This window comes from Puma concolor, chromosome C1 (genome assembly GCF_028749965.1).
Source record: "Puma concolor isolate L17-30 chromosome C1, mPumCon1.1.hap2, whole genome shotgun sequence".
Lineage (NCBI taxonomy): Eukaryota > Metazoa > Chordata > Mammalia > Carnivora > Felidae > Puma > Puma concolor.
Genome location: NC_141674.1, coordinates 44,825,822 through 44,845,928, shown reverse-complemented (window position 1 = coordinate 44,845,928; position 20,107 = coordinate 44,825,822). Strand labels below are relative to the sequence as shown.

Sequence of the window (20,107 nt, the reverse complement as noted above, 5' to 3'; positions counted from 1 at the left end):
GGCCCCGGCCAATTTTTATAAATTTATTTCCCAACACTGCACCTTTACAGGCTCACAATTCTGGTGTTACCTGGTGGTCAGATGCACAGGCTTCAGAGCTGACACGGCAGCTTTGCAATCGGGACTCCGTCCCTTGCTCTGTCGTGCGACTTTGGCCAAGGTATTCAGCCTCCCTGACTCAGGTTTCACACCCTAAAAATAATGGCGTTTGCCCACAAATTAACACATTGGCTGACCAACCCCCTCCCTACCCGCCCCCCCACCCCCCTGCCAAAGAAACAACTCAGTAAATAGCAGCTGATAGCAAACCTGGCTATCAGCTCCTGATAGTGCCATGTCCTGGCTCCCAGGCTGTGCCATGTCCTTTGCTCCCAGAATCCTGGCCGCCCCGCCCTCCACCGATACAAGCCCACCCCAAGTTCAACATCTCCAGCTGCTCTAACCACACAGGCCTCTCCCCTGGCCTTGACCTCCGATCCACCAGAACGCCAGATAAACCAGCCACCCTGCAAAGGTCACCACCACGAGATAAGAAATACTGCTGGGTTCAGCACCCAAAAAGCCAAGTTCACATCACAGCCTCTCCGATGATTCGCCACCTGACCTGCTCCCCAGTCACTCAGCCTCCCTGGACTTCCATTCCTCTTCTCTAAAATAGGGAGAATGACCCCTTCCACTCACTGTGGAAAGTCAACAGGATGATAACATGGGAGGACTGTGTAGTTCTGAAATATCTGAAAAACCCCAGTATCTGCTGAAAAACCCAGGGTGCTGATTCAAATATCCAGGCCACTCAAGTTCACCATCACTAACAAGCAGAATTTCCATGGACTCCTTGCTCTTTCCCCATGCCCATCTCTGAAAAGTGAAAAAAAATTATGTTCAGTTTATGTTGTTGCTCAGACTACAGGGGTTCTAGTTCTCATCTGAAGGTGCTTCACAGTTTACAAGCCACTCATACATCCCCGTGCTAAGGACTCTACAGTTGACCGGAATAGCCAGCCAGAGTTCCCCACGTCAGCCTGGGTCACTGCTCTCCCTCCAAACCCCATGGGCCCAGGGCTTATAAAATTACTTGAAAACCAGAGAGCAACCCATCCCACCTGCAAAGGGCCAGAAGCCCATGGGAAAACGGGATTCTTTGGAATGCCCAGTCACATGTAATAGAATCAAGCCAGAGTTCTGTAACCCGAGAAATAAAAGGATTGCTTCTTTTGTTTTATTTCTTGCAAAGGGCAAATCTAGCCCTTTGTCCTTCCCCTGAAGTTTACGGCCCCGGAAGAGACAAGGAGAGCCCAATTTACCAACTCCGGCTGCCTGTCAAGGCTATGCTAAGCCACCATGTTTCTTTCATTTTGACCTTCTTGGCTGACATTTCTTAGTCTAGTTGATAACGCACAAAGTGTGCATTTTCTTTGAGATAAAGGAAGCTATCTAGGGGAAGCAGATTTATCTGTTAGCACAAAAAGATTAGTCAACTTGTTTAATGCTACACAGCGCCACAGCTGGGGTTAGAAACTACGGCCTCTAATGGTCTAGGTTACCTCGGTGAGGTAAACAGTGGAAATCCTGAGGTGGGAAGAACATACTTAAGTCTGATTGGCAGTCTTGGCAGCTGGACTGTCAATGAGAAAACCCACTGGTCCCAGTTCTGCCCCTAGTTCACTGTATAACCTTAAGTAAGTCAGTTCCCTTCTCTGAGGTTCATTTCTTTGTTGTTTAAATGAAAGGTTAGATTAGGTGAATTACAGCAAGTGTGTGTCTGTGCCCCATGAGCTCACTCACCAAAGCCCATGCAGACATTACTAATCAATCTCAGCACCCTTTCCCAGGAAGTAGGACACAATCCAGTGCTTCAGGCCATTGTCACCAGAGGCCAGAACTGGCACATAAAATAAGTAAAACCTACTTGCCATCCCTGAGCTAGATAATTTCTAAGGATTTTTACCAGCCTTGACATTGTGTGATCTATGAGGGGTTAAAAAAAAAAAAAGCAGAAATCAGGAAACCTGGGGCCATGGCAGCACCCTGCCTCTTTCAGTGCCCCTGAGGAAGGATCTCAAAATCTGGGTCTCTGCTGCCTCCCCTGCAAATTGAGAACAACAATTTTATTCTTCTTCATTTTTTTAATGTTTATTTATTTATTTATTTATTTATTTATTTATTTTTGAAGGAGAGAGCACAAGCAGGGGAGGGGCAGAGAGAGGGGGAGACATAGAATCTGAAGCCGGCTCCAGGCTCCGAGCTGTCAGCACGGAGCCCAACACGGGGCTCGAACCCACAAACCGTGAGATCATGACCTGAGCCCAAGTCGGACGCTCAACCGACTGAGCTATCCAGGTGCCCTGCACAATTCTATTCTTCTTATCTTCAAGATCTTTGTGCAGGTGGAAACAGAGATGAGAAGCGTGTGAAAGAGCTTTCTAAACTGAAGTCCTCACTATGAGAAGAACACTGATACTTCTTAAGCACCAGACTGGGTCCTCAGGTTTATGTCCTGCCTCATGTTCCTGCCCTCACCACTGCAAAGCTGGGTTTCTGGCACTTGCAACCAAAGGAAATCTGATTGACAGAGACTGCAAACTCCTCCAGAACAGGCCTGTTTCCTCTGTGCCTTTGTCCCAGCCCAGAGCCTGGGGCATTCAATTAAGTATTTATTGGTTTTCTATGATTTTCTGTAAGAAATGGTGGCTCCTGAAACAGTAATTGAAGGCCTATTCGGGAAGGTGAAGTGTAACTGCAGGACTGAGCTAACAGGGGTCTCGAATCCCAAGGACAGGTCAGGGTGTCCTGCATGGATTTTTCACCTCATGGTCCCAAAATGGCTGCTGTATCCCTAGACCTCACATTCTCACAGTGTGTTTCCGAAGTCAAACATCAAGGGGGTGACCAAGACAGTAAAAGAGAGCTCTTGTGGAATACTTACCTCCTTTTATCCGAAAGAGACTCTTTCCCCAGCTGGCTTTTCCTTATAACTCCGTGGGTCTCCTGATCATCCCTGAGTGCAAAAGAGGCTGGGAGTATTAGTACTTGGGAAGAAGGCAAGGAAGGAGGGTTGTTAGAAATGGCCATTAGGCGGACGAGCAATGATGCCTCCCAGGGGAGGCATTTCAGGCATTCTTTATGTATTAGTTTCAGATTGTTGCTGGAGCAAATTACTACAAACTTATTGGTGGCTAACACCACCAATTTAGGGTCTTACAGATCTGGGGGTCAGAAGTCCCAAATGGGCTTCAGCAGGCTAAAGTCAAGGTGTCGGCAGGGCTGAGTTCCTTTGCAAAGCTCTAGAGGAAAACTCTTTTCCAGTTTCTACAGCCTGCCCTCAGCCGGGGCTTGTGGCCCCTCCTCCTCAGCAGCCTAGGGTCTTAGAGTGCCCCCTGACTCTGCCTCCTTCCTCTATCTCCCTCTCTGATCCAACCCTCTGCTCCCTCTTCTGGCTTTTAAGGCTTGTGGCTTGTGAGAACACTGGTTATCCCACCAGGATAGCCTCCCATCTCAAGATGGTTAACTTAATCACATCTGCAAATCTCCCTTCGCAACGTAAGGTCATACAGTCTCGGGTCCTGGGGATTAGACAGGGACACCTTCCGGGTGGCTGTTCAGCCTGCCACACCTCAAGTGATTCCTTGCAAACCTCTTCGTCCTGAGCACAGACCAACTGTTCCTGACGGAAGGCTGAAAACAAAACGAACTGCAGACTGCAGAAATTTTCTAGGTCTGCCTGCTTAAATTTCAGTGGTCCACCTTCAAAAGAGCCACAAAGAGGCTAGTTCAGGCCATTACCTGTCTTGACAAGCTTTCTACCAAGCCCCTGAGAGGAGATACACAAAACAAATTTGCAAACAAAAAGAAATGTGTTCCTTGGGTTAAAGGAAATACTATTTTTTTTTTTTTTAGACTATCCCACAGCACCCCCCAGTGCCAAGAGGCGGGAAGAAAGGCTTGCAGTTTGACAAAGAATTTTATTTAGCCCAACGTTTCTCAGCTTTGTTGAGACTCCCTAGGCACACATGCCCAGGCCCTAACCTCAGAGACCCAGATGCAAGTAATGTGAGGTTGGGCCCAGATGCGAGAAGCTTTTGAAACATCCCAAGCGACCGTGTGTCCAGCGAGAACCACTGAGTTCAGTGTAGCAACGAAAACCATCCAAACACCTACGAGGCCACGGAGGGTCCAAAATAGATACAATCGTGCCCCTCCTTTCAAAGCGCTTCCAGTCTCAATAGACTGTGAAACGTGGCGGAGACGAGCCACAACCAATGACTGTGAGACAGAAGGCAAGTTACTTACCCTCTCTGTGCCAGATTCCGCATCTGTAAAATAAGACGAGTAAGAGTCCCTGCCTTATAGGGTTAAGAGCGTTAAACGATACAAGCCGCGTAAAGAATTTAGCGTGGTGTGTGGTAAAAAAAATAAGCACGCAACAAGTATTAGGTGTTCCTGCCAAGTTCCAGGGGTAGAAAATACATGACCCACATGCCACCCTCCCCTGTCACTCAGGGCAGACAGCACTGATCTGAATGCTCTTTCCTGCCGAATCTGGACGAGCTTCTAGGCCGTTCTTCCAGGCCAGGTGCTCTGCGCATGTGGCTTTTCAGCACTCATCAGCTCGGCCGGCTCTGCCTTGGCCACAGCACACCGTGCTCGTGGGCTCCTTCCGGTCGGGGCTCCTGGGTGTTCTTGTCCTCTCCACCGCTGCCTCCTGGGTATTCTGCAGTGACAGAGGGACCTCAGGGTTCCTCTGAGGGCCAGGCACCCAGAGTGACATCATAAGAACTCACACCCAGGGATTAAAACCACTCCCGCTCACAGAGCCCTGACACCAGCCTTTTGCTAATTGCTTGATTGTATCTGATGAATCTCAGATAGCATCGTGTCGATCCCGCCAGGCGGGGATATTTGTACCCCCGGTGCATCGATGAGGAAACTGAGGCTTTAAGAATTTTAATATCTAGGGGCGCCTGGGTGGCACAGTCGGTTAGGCGTCCGACTTCAGCCAGGTCACGATCTCGCGGTCCGTGAGTTCGAGCCCCGCGTCGGGCTCTGGGCTGATGGCTCAGAGCCTGGAGCCTGTTTCCGATTCTGTGTCTCCCTCTCTCTCTGCCCCTCCCCCGTTCATGCTCTGTCTCTCTCTGTCCCAAAAATAAATAAACGTTGAAAAAAAAAAAAGAATTTTAATATCTAGACGGTGGTAAAATTATTCAGAGGCAAAAGAGTATCTGAACCCAGGGCTGACCCCAACAAACTTGACCATACCTTTTAGCTTTACCTATCCGTAACTTCATGAAACAGAACCGCTATACTTTGCCACAATCCCAGTTTCAAGGCTTCCCTCGGTCGTGACATTTACTACATTACATTGAACCTGTCCTGTCCAAGTAAGGGTCTCCCCCATAAGACTGAGGTCCCTCTGCTGCTATATTCCCAGCACCAGTGTTGTGCCTAATAGTCACTCCTCCTCCAGGTAGCCTGCCTAGACTGTCAGGTGTCCCTGCTCTACGCACCAGTATCAACCTGTATTTCCCTTGTCTCAGCACTTGCCAGACTATGTGGAATATGTTCTCTGACTACAGTGCAATTAATCTAGAAGTCCCCATAATGTCAGGATCTCACCATTCCCGTTTGAGCTCTACGTCGGGCTCTGTGCTGACAGCTCAGAGCCTGGAGCCTGCTTTGGATTCTGTCTCTCTGCCCCTCCCCCGCTCACACTCTGTCTGTCTCTCTCTCTCTCTCTCTCTCTCTCTCTCCTTCAAAAATAAACATTAAAAAAAAATTTTTTTGAAATCTGCCAAGAGAGTAGATCTCAAGTGTTCTTATCACACACACACACACACACACACACACACACACACACTAGCAATTACGTGAGATAGTGGATGTGTTAATTAGCTTAGTTGTAGCAATCATTGAACCATGTATACGCATACCAAAACATCATGTTGTACGTCTTCAATATATCCAGTTTTTATTGGTTAATCATACCTCAGTAAATGTGGTAGGGAGGAAGAAACACTAAATTATACTTAGTAGTGACAGCTATCATATTGAGCTTTGTTCCAGACACTCGCTACACTAAGCACTACATAAATACACACACACACACACATATATATATAATCTCACCTGATGATCACTCCAAGAGCCACTTAGGTAGATTATTATCACTTTTCTCCTCTGTGGGAGGTAGGGTTGGGAGCCGGCAGAGAATGAGCCTCAGAAAGGTTGTGAACGGCCCAAAGTCATGCAGTTACACATACATATGTGGCAAAACCAGAATTTGGAGCCAGATCTGTGTCTGCAGGGCCCAAGGTGTGCACCACCGTGCTCCATGCAGCCCGACTCACACCCACAGCAGTGGCCCCGTGAAAACTCGTCCAACCCTTTCTCCTCTTCCTACTGCGATCTCAGCTACTAGAAAAATTGCTAGATTGTGAACAGTTCATCGAATTCCATCGCCAGAAGTTGCCAATGAAGAGCAAAGTATTCCCAAAAATTGACACCCACCCCCCCCCAAAAAAAAGGAGCTTGAGGGATCGGTCCTAGTTCCAAAACTTGAGAAGGAACTGTTGAAGCAAATATATATATACATTAACTTCCCATCAGAATCTGAGAAAAGAGACGGTTTTGTTCCTTGCTCCCTCCCTGGAACCTACAACAGTGCCTGGCACAGGGTCAGTGCTCAAAAAACACTACTGAACAAGTGAGCGGGCTCACATTAACCCAGATAATGGTAGCACACGAGTGACGGCAGACAGCAAGGATAACCCAAAATCATGATAAGAGTTCTCCAAATATGGCACAAAAATTTGTTTCACGTAAATTTATAAATATTTCAATGTTTATTTATTTTTGAGAGCGCGAGAGAGAAACAGAGCATAAGCGGGGGGGGGGGGGGCAGAGAGCAAGGGAGACACAGAATTTGAAGCAGGCTCCAGGCTCTAGGCCGTCAGCATAGAGCCTGATGCGGGGCTCGAACTCACGAGCTTTGAGATGACAGACTGAGCCAAAGTCGGCTGCTTGACCAACTGAGCCACCCAGGCGCCCCTGTTTAATGTAAGTTTAAATGGTCAAAATTACATCTACTTCTTAAGAGCACAGTTATCCTTTTTTTCTTAGATCTGCCCTCAAGAAATTAATAAAAATTATTTGATACAAAATAGACTAATCACTAACGCATATTTCCTCTTACATCACTGCTAACAATGATAATATGGTCTAAAACATTCTAGTAATTAATGCACAATATATCACATGAATTGTTTGATGGAAAACAGTTAATGGATTGCTACCAACTCTCTTATGAAGGGGCCAGTGGACGTCTACTGGATGGAAGGGGACAGAGGGACAGGTGTGTGGCAGAAAACAGGCCAGGAGCGGCGCTCAGAGGCAGGAACTGACAAGTTCAGGAGACCCGGGCAAGAGGAGGCTGAAGCCAGAGGAGGGAATTTCCAGGTGATAGTTAGACAAGGCACAGGAAGAGGCTCCAGGGAGGAGGGCAGGTGCGGCATTTCAGCAGCTTGGCCAGTCACAGCAAACTCCCTTGTCCCAGGACTCATTCACTCTGATCTGCAGACTCTGCCTCCCAGAGGCTCATCTGTGGCCCTTTTCAATTGTCTCCTAAACGCTCTACCTTTCTGCACGGCAATTAATCCACCCCACCCCTCCTCAGGGAGAGCTAACCCTAAACAAATTAAGAAACTGTTAAAAGAAGAATGCACAGGAATTAAGAGGAGCTCTTTACCAAAGGCTGTTAGAGAACAGGACATAGTCTCTTCTGGGAGTGGTTATGGGCAGCCTCCTCCTACTCTTGACTGAACTGCATCTTGAAACCCTATTCCGTCCTGACGGTGGGTGGCAAGAAGAGAATACTACAGGCGGCCACTTCGGCCTGCCGACACAGCTGTGCCCATGTCCACAAGAGGGCAGCGGTGTGTGTGGTCTGAACCAAAGGTTCAGACCATCAGCTGCTGCAATCAGCATTAGAAAAAGCAATATAAGATCCAGGGTCAGAGAGTGGAGGTGCCAACACACACACACACACACACACACACACACACACACACACGGCACTAAGACCCAGCGAGCAGACCTGGCAGAAACAAATTACAGAGCCAGACTTCCTTCCCTACGTCCGTGGGTCCCACACAGAGATAGAGATCCTGGTAATGGGACACTGGGTCCCCATCCAGACCCAGTGATCAGAATCTCTGGGGGAGGCTCAGGCATCAGTGATTTTGAAAGCACCCCAGGGTGATGTCCTGCTTACTGCTGCCTCTCAACACAAAGGATACACAAGAAAGAAAAATTTGAGTCTTCTATACTTTCGCACATTTTGTGACACTGAACAGAAAAAGGCAAGAAAATGTGAAACACGAGAACGTGTATATGAAACAACGTGAAAGTCAAAGTCTCGGCAGAAAATAGACGTCTCGCTCAAATTGGGTCAGTTGGAGAGAGTTAATAAAGGAATTTCAGAAGTATAATCAGAGTGGAATAGAGGATCAGTCTACGGGACATTTACCCCAGGCCAGACCCAGAGGAGGGAGCAGGTAATGGACCCTACACAGCAGGGAGCAGCGACCCTCAGTACAAGGAAGCAGCCAAGGAACAAATACCCCAGACCCACTCTCCTCTGCCCTCTGAGCTCCTGCCAGGCTTCCATTAGGCCGACCTCAACCAGGTGCCAAAGGCAGGAAAACCATTGATGGAGTCCCTTGAAAATAGCTTCCAGGGACAAGGAGCAGGGTGGCAGGGGACAGAGAGACGATCGGAAGTACAAGCAATCACACACAATGCAAACATATATCTGTCTAACAAAAGCTGAATGAACAGCACTGTTTAAAGACGCTATTGGATGTAAACCAACTTCACTTTAAACCCCCGTGGACAAGGAGTAGGCATTCTTTGCTAGTTTGAATACAATCTAGGCAAAGTCACCTCTGGGAAAACAATAATTGAGTTTTATTTGGACAAAAGAGGAGTTTCTAAACATCCTTATTTTTTTAACATAGTAATGAGCAACTTTTCTTAGAACTGGACAACAAAGTTTTCATTAAGTTACAGTACAATGAGGCTACAAACTTCCTGGTTAGTACTATAGAATTTCCTTTCTGAGGCTTAGAAAAAATAAATAATTTCCTTGTATTTATTTTTTTTTTTTTATTTTATTTTTGGGATAGAGAGAGACAGAGCATGAACGGGGGAGGGGCAGAGAGAGAGGGAGACACAGAATCGGAAACAGGCTCCAGGCTCTGAGCCATCAGCCCAGAGCCTGACGCGGGGCTCGAACTCACGGACCGCGAGATCGTGACCTGGCTGAAGTCGGACGCTTAACCGACTGCGCCACCCAGCCGCCCCTCCTTGTATTTATTATACAATACCTGTCTTTTCAAAGTGCCACAAATTATCTCATTTTTAAGGTAGTATCTTTACTCACCATCTTACAGATGGAGAAGTCAAACCATTCTCAAAAGGTCAGCAACGGAGCAAGGGAAGAGGGACAAGGCCAGGCCCTCTGATGCCCGCCCCCCCACTGCCCCCAGACCCTAGACCTCCAGCCCCCCTGCACCTGTGTTTACCTCACCCTGGAGGTAGAGTCAGAAAGTTTACAGTTAAGAACTCAGCAGGGGCTCCTGGGCGGCTCAGTTGGTTAAGGGTCCAGCTTTGCCTCTGGTCATGATCTCGCGGTTTGTGGGTTCAAGCCCCACGTTGGGCTCTGTACTGACAGCTCAGAGCCTGGAGCCTGCTTCAAATTCTATGTGTGTGTCTCTCTCTGCCCCTCCCCTGCTCCTGCTCCGTCTCTCTCTCCCTCTCAAAAATAAATAAAACATTAAAAAAAAAAAAGAATTCAGTAAACGGGGTCCCAACTCTAACAGGACCCCCCCAGGTGGCCTGCTCTAGTCACTTCCCTTCTTTGGGCCTCCGTTTCCCATGAGAGATTTGGACTAGACTTGTAGTTTTTAAACATTTTCGGCAAGAGGACTTTTTCAAGCAAAATCTTACTTGGAAACCAATGATCTGACTTACCAGCTCTGTTCTTGCCGAGGCAGACGCCCTCTTACCCTGTCACTAACACCCCTGAGGAAATTCTAGAGGACTGTTCAAATTCCTTCCAGGCCTACGTTCTGTGAAATACTGGTTCCGTGAGATAGTAGCGTAAACATTCAGGGAAAGGAGGGAGACAATTCATGCACTTGGTCAGCAAAGCCAACAAATCTCTTTCCTGCAGGAATCTCCAGGGTGTTTAATATGCTAACATGTTTCGTCACTCTCCGAGCTGGCGGTTTAATATAGAGTTGGGGAAAGCGTGATCTACACAAGTGTTTCTCGGTCTTTTCTTAACACCATCCACAGCCAGAAATACGATTTCTATCGCGACCACACACGCACGTGCGCACAGAAACAAGATGCACAAAATAAAATCCGTCTTTCCTGCACTATTGTCTAAACTCTGTGTGAGAACGTACATGAACGTGCATGCCTGTGTGTGTCCCTGGGTCATGACGCGAAACTCAGTTCTCACCGTGGGCTACAGTCAGAAATGTTCGAGAACTGCTGTCTTGGCAACTGTCGGCTCTGTGACTCCAGCCACGCAGGCTGCAGGCTGCTTGCGGGTCTCCGAGGCGCAAATTAACGGATTCTTTTGGGGGCCTAAAACATGGGAGCCTCTGTGCCTCTCCTCACAGCTGAGTTGGGCCAAAGAATGTGGACAGGATGGAGTGAAGAAAGTTGGCATTGCCCTCGTCTGGGAGGTACAGCTCAGGGACAAAGAGGGAGTTTGTCTCAAGGGCTGCCAATCCCGCCTCATTCACAGGCACTAAATTCATTCAGCCTCCACCAGCCCGCAGGCATCCCCTCTCACCCCTTGGGGCCTGCCAGCCGCTGCTACAAGGGGATAGTGTCAGATCTGGGCAGCTCTCCCTGCCTGATGTGACGGGCATTCAGGTCGCCTGTGAGAATCGGAAATGGAGTCACTCTTGTCTGTTGAAAAACAACATCCTTCCCCCATAACCCCATGTGCTCCCTGCTCCCACCCCCACCCTCTGGGGACCCGGGAAACAAACCTATCTTGAGATGGGCGTCCGTTGTGGGGAAGGGTGCTGGTTGCCCGGCGGCTGCTTGCAGGTCCCAGAGGGTCCCCATTCCTCACTCTCTCCCTCACTGGGTGTCCCTCCTTCTTACTCTGAAAGGGCTGCCTTTCCACAGCACCCTCAGCAGCGGCATGGAGAGGGGAGGAAGGAAAGGGAAGAAATCCTACCTTGTTCCCGGCAGCACCCTGGGTACCTCGCATCCTCATCTCAGGTATCCCCCGTCGTATACAGAGGAGGAAATGGGGCTTAGGGAGGTTGTCACTCAAGCCGGTGGATCCCCAGGCTCAAGACCTGCTAAGTCACAGGGAAGAGGGAGATGGCAGGAATAGCAGGTCAGAGGAGTCAGCGGAGGGCAGCCCCAGGCTTAGGCAAAATGGCCTACAGAAAGAAGACCCAAGGAGTCTATGTGTGGGCAGCTGAATACAGGTACAACAGGCGTCACAGGCTGAATGGCGATGGGGACAATGGCGGATAAGGCGCCCATTTTGTAACCACACAGACTCGGGGGGGTTTTAAATTAAGAGTCTATTCTTGAGAGCAGTTTCAGCTTCACAACAAAACTGAGCAGGATGTAGAGTTCCCACATACTCCTGCCACACACATCCAAGCCTAGCCCACCACCCTCATCAACATCGCCCACCAGAGTGGTACCTGTGTTACAGTGATGAGCCTACGTGGGGACATGACCACCACCCAAAGTGAGTGGTTTGCATCAGAGTTCACTTCCTGTGTTGTACATGCTTTGACAAATGGATGCCGACACGTATCCACCATGATAGTTTCATGTAGAATGGTTTCACTGCACTAAAATTCCTACCTGCTCCCCCTAACCACCCCTCCCTTTCTCCTCTCACATCTCTGACCCTCGGCAATCTTTGCACTTCCTCTATAATCCTGTCTATTCATGAACTTGGATCCATTTAAACTCTTCAAAAGCAAATATCTAGCCTCGGATGCTTTCATTGGACAATTCTACTAAAGGTCTAATTTAGAATTAACACTAGTACTACATCAACTCTTTCAGAAAATAGAAGAGGATAGAGTTCCTCTCGGTTCATTTTCTGAAGCTAATATTACCCTGATACCAAAACCAGACAAAGACAATCCTAAAAAAAGAAAACCACAGATCGATATGCCTTATGAATATAGATGTAAAATCCTTAGCAAAATATCAGCAAATAGAATCCAGGACATATAAAGAAAGAATTATACACCATGACCAAGTAACATGTATTCCAGGGATGCAAAAATGGTTCAGTGTTCAAAAATCTACTGCGTTAGGCTAAAGAAGGACAATCATATGATCGTATCAATCAATGGGGAAAGTCTTTTGACAAAATTCAACACTCACTTATGATAAAACTCTCAGAAAAAAAATAGGAGTAGAAGGAAACGTCTTAATTGGTCAAAGATCATCTACAAAAAAATCCGACAGCTACCATTATACTTAATGAGGAAAGATTGAGTGCTTTCTCCCTAAGGTCAGAACCAAGGCAAGGATGCGTGTTCTCTTGTTCTTTCCATTCCTAATCAGTAGCTTGCTGGGACTTTTAGTTAGGGCAATAAGGCAAGAAAAGGAAATAAAAAGTATATTGATAGAAAAGGAGGAAGTAAAACTATCCCTACTCTCAGATGATGTAATTGTCTATGTAGAAAATCCCCAAAATCCTCAAAAAAAAATTTTTTTTTAACTCCTAAAATAACTGAGTTCAGAAAGGTCATCAAATATAAACATACTTAAATCAATTATATTTGTATACGCTAACAAATGAAAAATACCATTTACTCAAAAAGTAAATGCCTAGGTGGAAATCTAACAAAACATGTAGAAGACTTGTATGCTAAAAATTACAAAATGATTGGGGCACCTGGGTGGCTCAGTCAGTTAAGCCTCTGGCTTCAGCTCAGGTCATGATCTCAGGTTCATGGGTTCGAGCCCCGTGTTGGGCTCTGTGCCAACAGCTGAGAACCTGGACCTGCTTTAGATTCTGTGTCTCCCTCTCTCTCTGCTCCTCCCCCACTCTCTCTCTCTCTCTCTCTCTCTCTCTCTCTCTCTCTCTCAAAAATAAACATTTAAAAAAATTTTTTAGGGGCGCCTGGGTGGCTCAGTTGGTTAAGCGTCCGACTTCAGCTCAGGTCACGGTCTCACAGTCTGTGAGTTCGAGCCCCGTGTCAGGCTCTGTGCTGACAGCTCAGAGCCTGGAGCCTGTTTCAGATTCTGTGTCTCCCTCTCTCTCTCTGCCCCTTCCCTGCTCATGCCCTGTCTCTCTCTGTCTCACAAATAAATTTAAAAAAAACATTAAAAAAAAATTTTTTAATAAAAAAATAAAAATTACAAAATGATGATGAAAGAACTCAAAGAAGAACAATGAGAGACATACGGAGTTCATGGATTGAAAGATTTGACACAGTAAAGATGTCAGTTCTTCACGAATTAATCTATACGTGTAATGGGATTCTTGTCTAAGTTCCGGCTAGACTTTTTGTAGATATAGAGAAGCTTATTCTAAAATGTATACGGAAACAAAGGAACTAGAATAGCTGAGACAATTTCAAAAAAGAAGAATGTGGGAGGAATCAGACTACCTGCTTTTGAGACTTATTCTGTAGCTACAGTAATCATGACCGTGTGACATTGGTGGAGGGACAAACACATAAATCAGTGGAACAGAAGAGGGAGCTCAGAAATAGACCCACACAAATACACCCAAATACAACAGCCACCCAATGGAAGAAAAATAGCCCTTTCAACAAATGGTGCTGGCGTAATTAAACATCCAAAGTAGCAGAAAAAAATGGACCTCAACCTAAGTCTCACACCTTCTACAAAAATTAACTCAAATGGATTACACACTTTAATATAAAATGTAAAGCTATAAATCTTGGGGGAAAAACATAGGGGTAAAAAAACATTCAAGATCTATAAAGGGAAAAATGGAAAGAATATATTTTATAGATATTAAATTTTTTTTGGCTCCATGAAAGACCCTGTGAAGAGAAGAAAAAGACTGACTACGGTCTGGGAGAAAATGTTTGCGAACCACGTATCTGACAAAGGGCTAGATACATATCGCTGGAAATTTGAAAGTCAAAATAAAAACCAATCTAACTAGAAAGTAGCAAAAATGTGTGTAGAGACATTTCACCGAAGACGATCTATAGATGGTAAATAAGCATATGAAAAGATTTTTAACATTGTCAGCCATTAGGGAGATGCAAATTAAAACCACAGGGAGATACCACTACAAATCTATTCCAATGTGCTGAAATAGAACACAGACAAGACCAACTGCTGGGAAGGATTCTGAGAAACTGATCACTCATGCATTGTTGGTCAGAATGTACAATAGCACATCCACTCTGGAAAACGGGATGGCAGTTTAAAAAAAAAAAAAAAAATTAACCAGGCCACTACCATACAAACCAGCAATAGCACTCCCAGGCATTTATTCCAGAAAAACAAAAACTTATGTCCATTATGTAAAAACCTGCCCATAGATGTTTACAGCAGCGTGTTTGTAAATGGTCAAAAACTAGAAACAATCCAGATGTCCTTGCAAATGTTTTACAAATGCCAACAATGCCACTTAATAACCATTCTTGTGACAGGTCTTCTTATACACACGAGAGCTTAGCAAACACCGCAGGAAGCTCTCCCACAGTCCATTTTCACCTTCAAGCTTATTCTAATGACTGAGACAGACTCGATCCCTGCTTTCAGAGAGCTCGCACTTTCGGGGGAGACACTGGCAACCAAGTGAGTATAAACAATTGATTGCTGCAGCAACGGCCTGTTGTTACAAACCTCTGTTAGCTCACGGCTCTCCCGACCTAAAAAGGTGCCAAATCCAGTAGCTGACTTCACCATTCTACACAGGAACCTAGGACTGGTTGATACTTTTATGTAAAACTCATCACAAAACTTTCCAAAGGACTAGGTGACAGGCCCAGGAACCCTAATTAAATCTCTCTGGTTTAATTAGAAACACGGAGGTTCTCTGATCAATGGAGCAAGGAACAATTTGCCTGACTTAATTATTTTGTAAAAAAGATAGTCTTTCACCCTCTTCCTGGACCTGTGTATTAATGAGTCCCTAGAGGAAGTAAAGGTATTAAGAGCTCATACACCAGACTCAGATCATCCCAGCTTCCCTCCTTCTTCGCAGTTAACCTTTACTTAACTTCCTTAGGCTTTAGTTTCCTCTCCTGTAAAGGAAGACTTCGTGAAAGTACCTACCTGATTGATAAGGCAATTGTATCGATTAAATAAAATAATTCATATTGATAACGCAGTATGACTAATGCGAATAATTCATAAATAATGCATATTCACGCACAATGCCTAACATATAGCAATTTCTCTATCCCATGACAGTAGTCCTCCCTCATCCATGGGGGGTACGTTCCAAGATCCCCAGAGGGTGCCTGAAACCACAGCTAGTACTGAACCATATATATAAATATACAAACCTGTATATTTAAACCTATGTTTACAGGTTTTTTTCCTGTATATACACACCTATGATGTTGTTTAATTTATAAATTAGGCACAGTACAAGATTAGCAACAACTAATAAAATAGAGCATCTATAACAACATATTGTTATAAAAGTCACGTGAATGTGGTTTCTCTCTCTCAAGATAATATTGTGCTAAGGGGGATGATGAAGGCATAGTGACGCTGCACAAGGCTACTCTTGACCTTCTGAAGACACATCAGAAGGAGGACCATCCTCTTTCAGACTGTGGTTGATCATGGGTAACGGAAACTGTGGAAAGTAAAACCATGGATAAGGGGGGACTACTGTGTATAACAGTGAAATATTCGGCTTGTTTCCTTAGAATGACTCTAAGGAGGAGTAGAAGGGCAAATCAAAGAATTTAAACATTTTTAGGGGCACCTGGGTGGCTCAGTCAGTTAAGCGGCCAACTTGGGCTCAGGTCATGATCTCACGGTTCGTGGGTTTCAGCCCCACGTCGGACTCTGGGCTGACAGCTCAGAGCCTGGAGCCTGCTTTGGATTCTGTGTCTCCCTCTTTCTCTGCCCCTCCCCAGCTTGCACTCTGTCTCTCTCTCTCTGTCTCTCAAAAATAAATAAACATTGGAAAAAAATAAACATTATTAAATCTCATGAAACACATTATCAAAATATTTTCTGAGAACGGCTAGATTGATCTACGTTCCCACCTGCTGTGTAGAGAGCACCCGTCTCTCCTTATCCTTGCCAGCTGTATGTGCTTTTATGGTAAAGCCTTTGTAATTTGATAGGTGAAAATTTGTGTATTCCTTTCCTTTGTGTTTCTTTATCAGCAAGGTTGAAAAAAATTTTAAATATCTGTTAGCTATTTGTATTCCCCCCTTGGTAGATCATTGACTAATATCTTCTACCTACATAATTATGAGGGTCTTCACTTTTATTGGCTTGTAGGAGTTCTTTATATATTAAGGATATTAATTCTTTGATGGCAGTGTGAAATGTACGATATATGTGTGGAAAGGCTGAGAGCAGTTCTAGTGCTTTGTCGCTGGAATGGTGAGTAATGTTTATGAGATGTATGTGACCTTTACGACTTTTAATTCTGCACAAATGGTAAGGCTGCCATGGTTTTCTTCTTTCTTTTTTTTTTTTTTTTTTTTTTCCAACTTTTTTTTTTATTTATTTTTGGGACAGAGAGAGACAGAGCATGAACGGGGGAGGGGCAGAGAGAGAGGGAGACACAGAATCGGAAACAGGCTCCAGGCTCCGAGCCATCAGCCCAGAGCCTGACGCGGGGCTCGAACTCACGGACCGCGAGATCGTGACCTGGCTGAAGTCGGACGCTTAACCGACTGCGCCACCCAGGCGCCCCATGTTTTCTTCTTTCTTTAAACTACCTATGCATCATTTTCCATCCTGCACAGATCTGAAGATACAGCTTCTGCTTATTATTTCTAGGGAAAGAGCGGATTATGGTGGGTCCCACTGGTGCCCCCTTCCCTACCCCATGTGAATATCGCTGACAAAATTCTGCTGCCGTCTTCTGCACAGAATTGCCCTGAAGCAACAGGAGAGCCCTCACCAGAGAGGCTACACCACTCCTTCTTCCTTCTTCCGTTCCACCTGTCCGCAGACCTCAACCAATAACGGAGGTTATGGCTTTGTTCCCCAGCCACGCTGAGACACGCTTCTTCGTGGCCACCCTGAGCGTACAACTACTCCTTTATGGTTGAGTAAACCGAGGGGTGAATTGTTCAGTGGCTTGTCCGAGGTCGGCTGGTATGTAGTTAATGTTTACTGAGACCCCTGAGGCAAACTAACCTGAGTATGAACTTTTGGCCAATGGCAGCTAGAGCTTGGCCCGGGCCCTGATGAACTGAGATCTCACGTCACGTTCCCAACTCCAGGGTTGGCTCCTTCTGGGCGGAAAATGATTCACACTGGCTCGGCGGCTCCAGGAGAAGGTATAGAAAATGACTCACCCGGGGGCCCAAGAGGTTGGAACATGCTGGTTTGCACAACCGTACATGGTTGGAGCTAGAGAACACCATACTGAGTATATAATCTTACGGATAGGGAAGCCAAGGCCCAGAAAGGTGAAATTACTCATTCAAGGCCAAGCAGCAAGGTTGCACAGCCAACAAACAGCAGCCCATGCCAGCACAGGGCGAAACTACGGGCCTAGCTATAACTTCTTCGCCTTCGATGCCCCTTTTTTATCTCCTGTCCCTTCCTTGCTGCTCAAGCTCAGCCCGTGGTTGGTTTGCCTGAAAGCAGCCCTCCTCCACCTCCTCATCAACCTTGCGCTCCTGCCTCGTCTTTCTCGGTTGCTCTTCCCAGCTCCCGCTCCCAGCTCCCCAGGTGCTGCTGGAGAAAATGGCACTGGCAGACGGGTTCCTGGCTTCCCTATCAGCTGACCCTCGCCTCTGACAGCCTTAGCTACTGGGGTGGTTTGCTCTCCGTCTCGTTCCGTTATTGCCCACCCCTTAAAACACATACACTCTGAACAGCTTCTTCGAGAAGAGACATGACCTTGCATGTGCCCCTGAGCCTTCTGTCCTGCTGCAGGAGAATTGACCTCTGCACCCAGATCCCCATCTTCCCTCTGCCCCTTCCACTGCTACCACAATGCCTCCTGCTCCCTAAGGGCCCAGCCCCTTAACGCAGACTCTCCTCTCTCCGGTATCCAACCTTGCCGTCTCACCTCCACCAATAAGCCCGCAGACTTGCTCAAGTCTCTCCCATCCTAAATGCAAGCCAACCAACAAAATGCCCCTTGCTTTAAACCCTGCAGTCAACAGCCAGTGGCCCAGATGCCTGCAGAGGCCACGGTGGCCCGGACCCGGTCCCAATCTCCTCCTCAGCCCCAGCGGCATCCACTCCCCACCTCTGACTCGCTTCTCTGGTGACAGTGAGGTGCTTCTATTTCCCCTGAGCGCATAAGGCTCTTTCTTGCCTTACTATCTTTGCCCATACAAGCCCCTCCTTCTGGAACATCTTCCCGCTTCTCTCTTTTCCCGAGACTTGGTTCAGCTGCTATTTCCTCTAGGAAGCCTTATTCGCTGCCAAGCGAAGCAGAGCTCCTCTCTGCCTGTGCACCCTGCCACGTAGACCACCACGAGGCCACTGACTGCCCTATGGCAAAAACGTGCGGGTCTGTGTCTGCATCTTGCAGTAAGCCAGAAGCTCCAGAAAGCCCAGGGCTGTGGCATATCCCTGCTCGAATGGGGTTCCGGCACTGGCACCTGGGAATTTCTCCATACCTGCCTATTCAACCTGGCCCTTCCTGTGCAGGTGGTGTCGAGGACCTCTGCCCGGCAGCGTCAGCCCTTGACGTTGCGACAATGCCGTGTCAGTACAGGTAAAACCATTCCCCTGGCCCTGCTGCGAAGAGCCTCCACTGCCGAAGAAGCTGAGCTCAGCCACCAGGAAGCGCTTGCTGCAGAACGCCAGCCCCTTGTGTTTTCCAACACCCAGGAAGGAGATGCATACGATAAGAATAGGTCTTTAAACGTTTTCCCGTTTTCTCTCTTCTATTCCCTGACCTGTCACAGTGCCTTCCATACCAGTGTCTTCAACACACCCCCTCATCTTTGCTGTCACGTTGGTGTCCCTCTGACCTCACAGTGGCCAGAGTCTCTGCAGAGGATGGGGGCAAGGGACAACCTGAGCACACTCATTCCGTTTTAGGGGTGTATCCTAATTTACCTACCTGTCTGCCTCCAGTTTAGGGTGTTTCTGATGTTTTGCCACTGTGAGATAGGTCTCAAAGAATGTCTTTGGCTGGAGATATTTGCCCTGGCCCCTCCACTTACTGGTTGTTTAGCCTTTGACCTCGAACCAGTTTCTCATCGTCTCTCTGCCTCCGTTTCCTCAAATGCAAAAGGGAAATAATAACTCCCGCTGCCTAGGGTTGCTGTAAGGACCTACTGAGACAGACGCTCCAAGGTTCTTGGAACAATTGGCAAATGAGTCTTCTGATTTGCTTGAGGCAACAAAATTAGGGCTGAATTGATATAATTCTAGATCAAAGGAAAGAAGCTTTATAGTTTAAGAATCATTTACTAAGGGGCGCCTGGCTGGCTCCATGGGTGGAGTGTGGGGCTCTTGATCTCAGGGTTGTGGGTTCAAGCCCCATGTTGGGTGTAGAGATTGCTTAAAAATAAAACCTTAAAAAAAAAAGAAAAAGAATAGTTTACAGAAAACTCACCCTGTGCCACGCAGTCACTCATCAAGGTAGGCATTATTATTGACCCTGTTTTACAGACAAGGAAACAGATTAACGTGCCAGCAGCACTTAGCAAGCAGATAACAAAGCTGAGATCCAAACTCCAGTGATCTGATAACAGAACTCAGACTCTAGTGCCCTTAGCTATCGCCAAGATGATGAAACCAAACTGTGAGATTTCCATTATGTTTTGTCAAATACAGCAAAAATCTGGAGCCCCTCTCTCGTTACCTTGACACATCTGAAGAATCTTCAAATTCCAGATGAGGAAACATTGTCATAAATAAATCCCTCTCAAGATACTAATCACTT

General features: G+C 46.6%; 1 long non-coding RNA gene across 1 annotated transcript in view; it reads right to left on the bottom strand.

The window, feature by feature from the left end:
• Positions 1 to 413: 413 nt before the first annotated feature.
• LOC147578029 (uncharacterized) overlaps positions 414 to 20,107 on the bottom strand; it is a 42,172-nt gene continuing 22,478 nt past the window's right edge. The window contains exons 2-4 of the long non-coding RNA XR_015254720.1: positions 2,927 to 4,741; positions 1,305 to 1,434; positions 414 to 858 (exon numbers count right to left, since the gene is read on the bottom strand). This is a non-coding gene — a long non-coding RNA (uncharacterized LOC147578029). The remainder of the gene's footprint in view (positions 859 to 1,304; positions 1,435 to 2,926; positions 4,742 to 20,107) is intronic.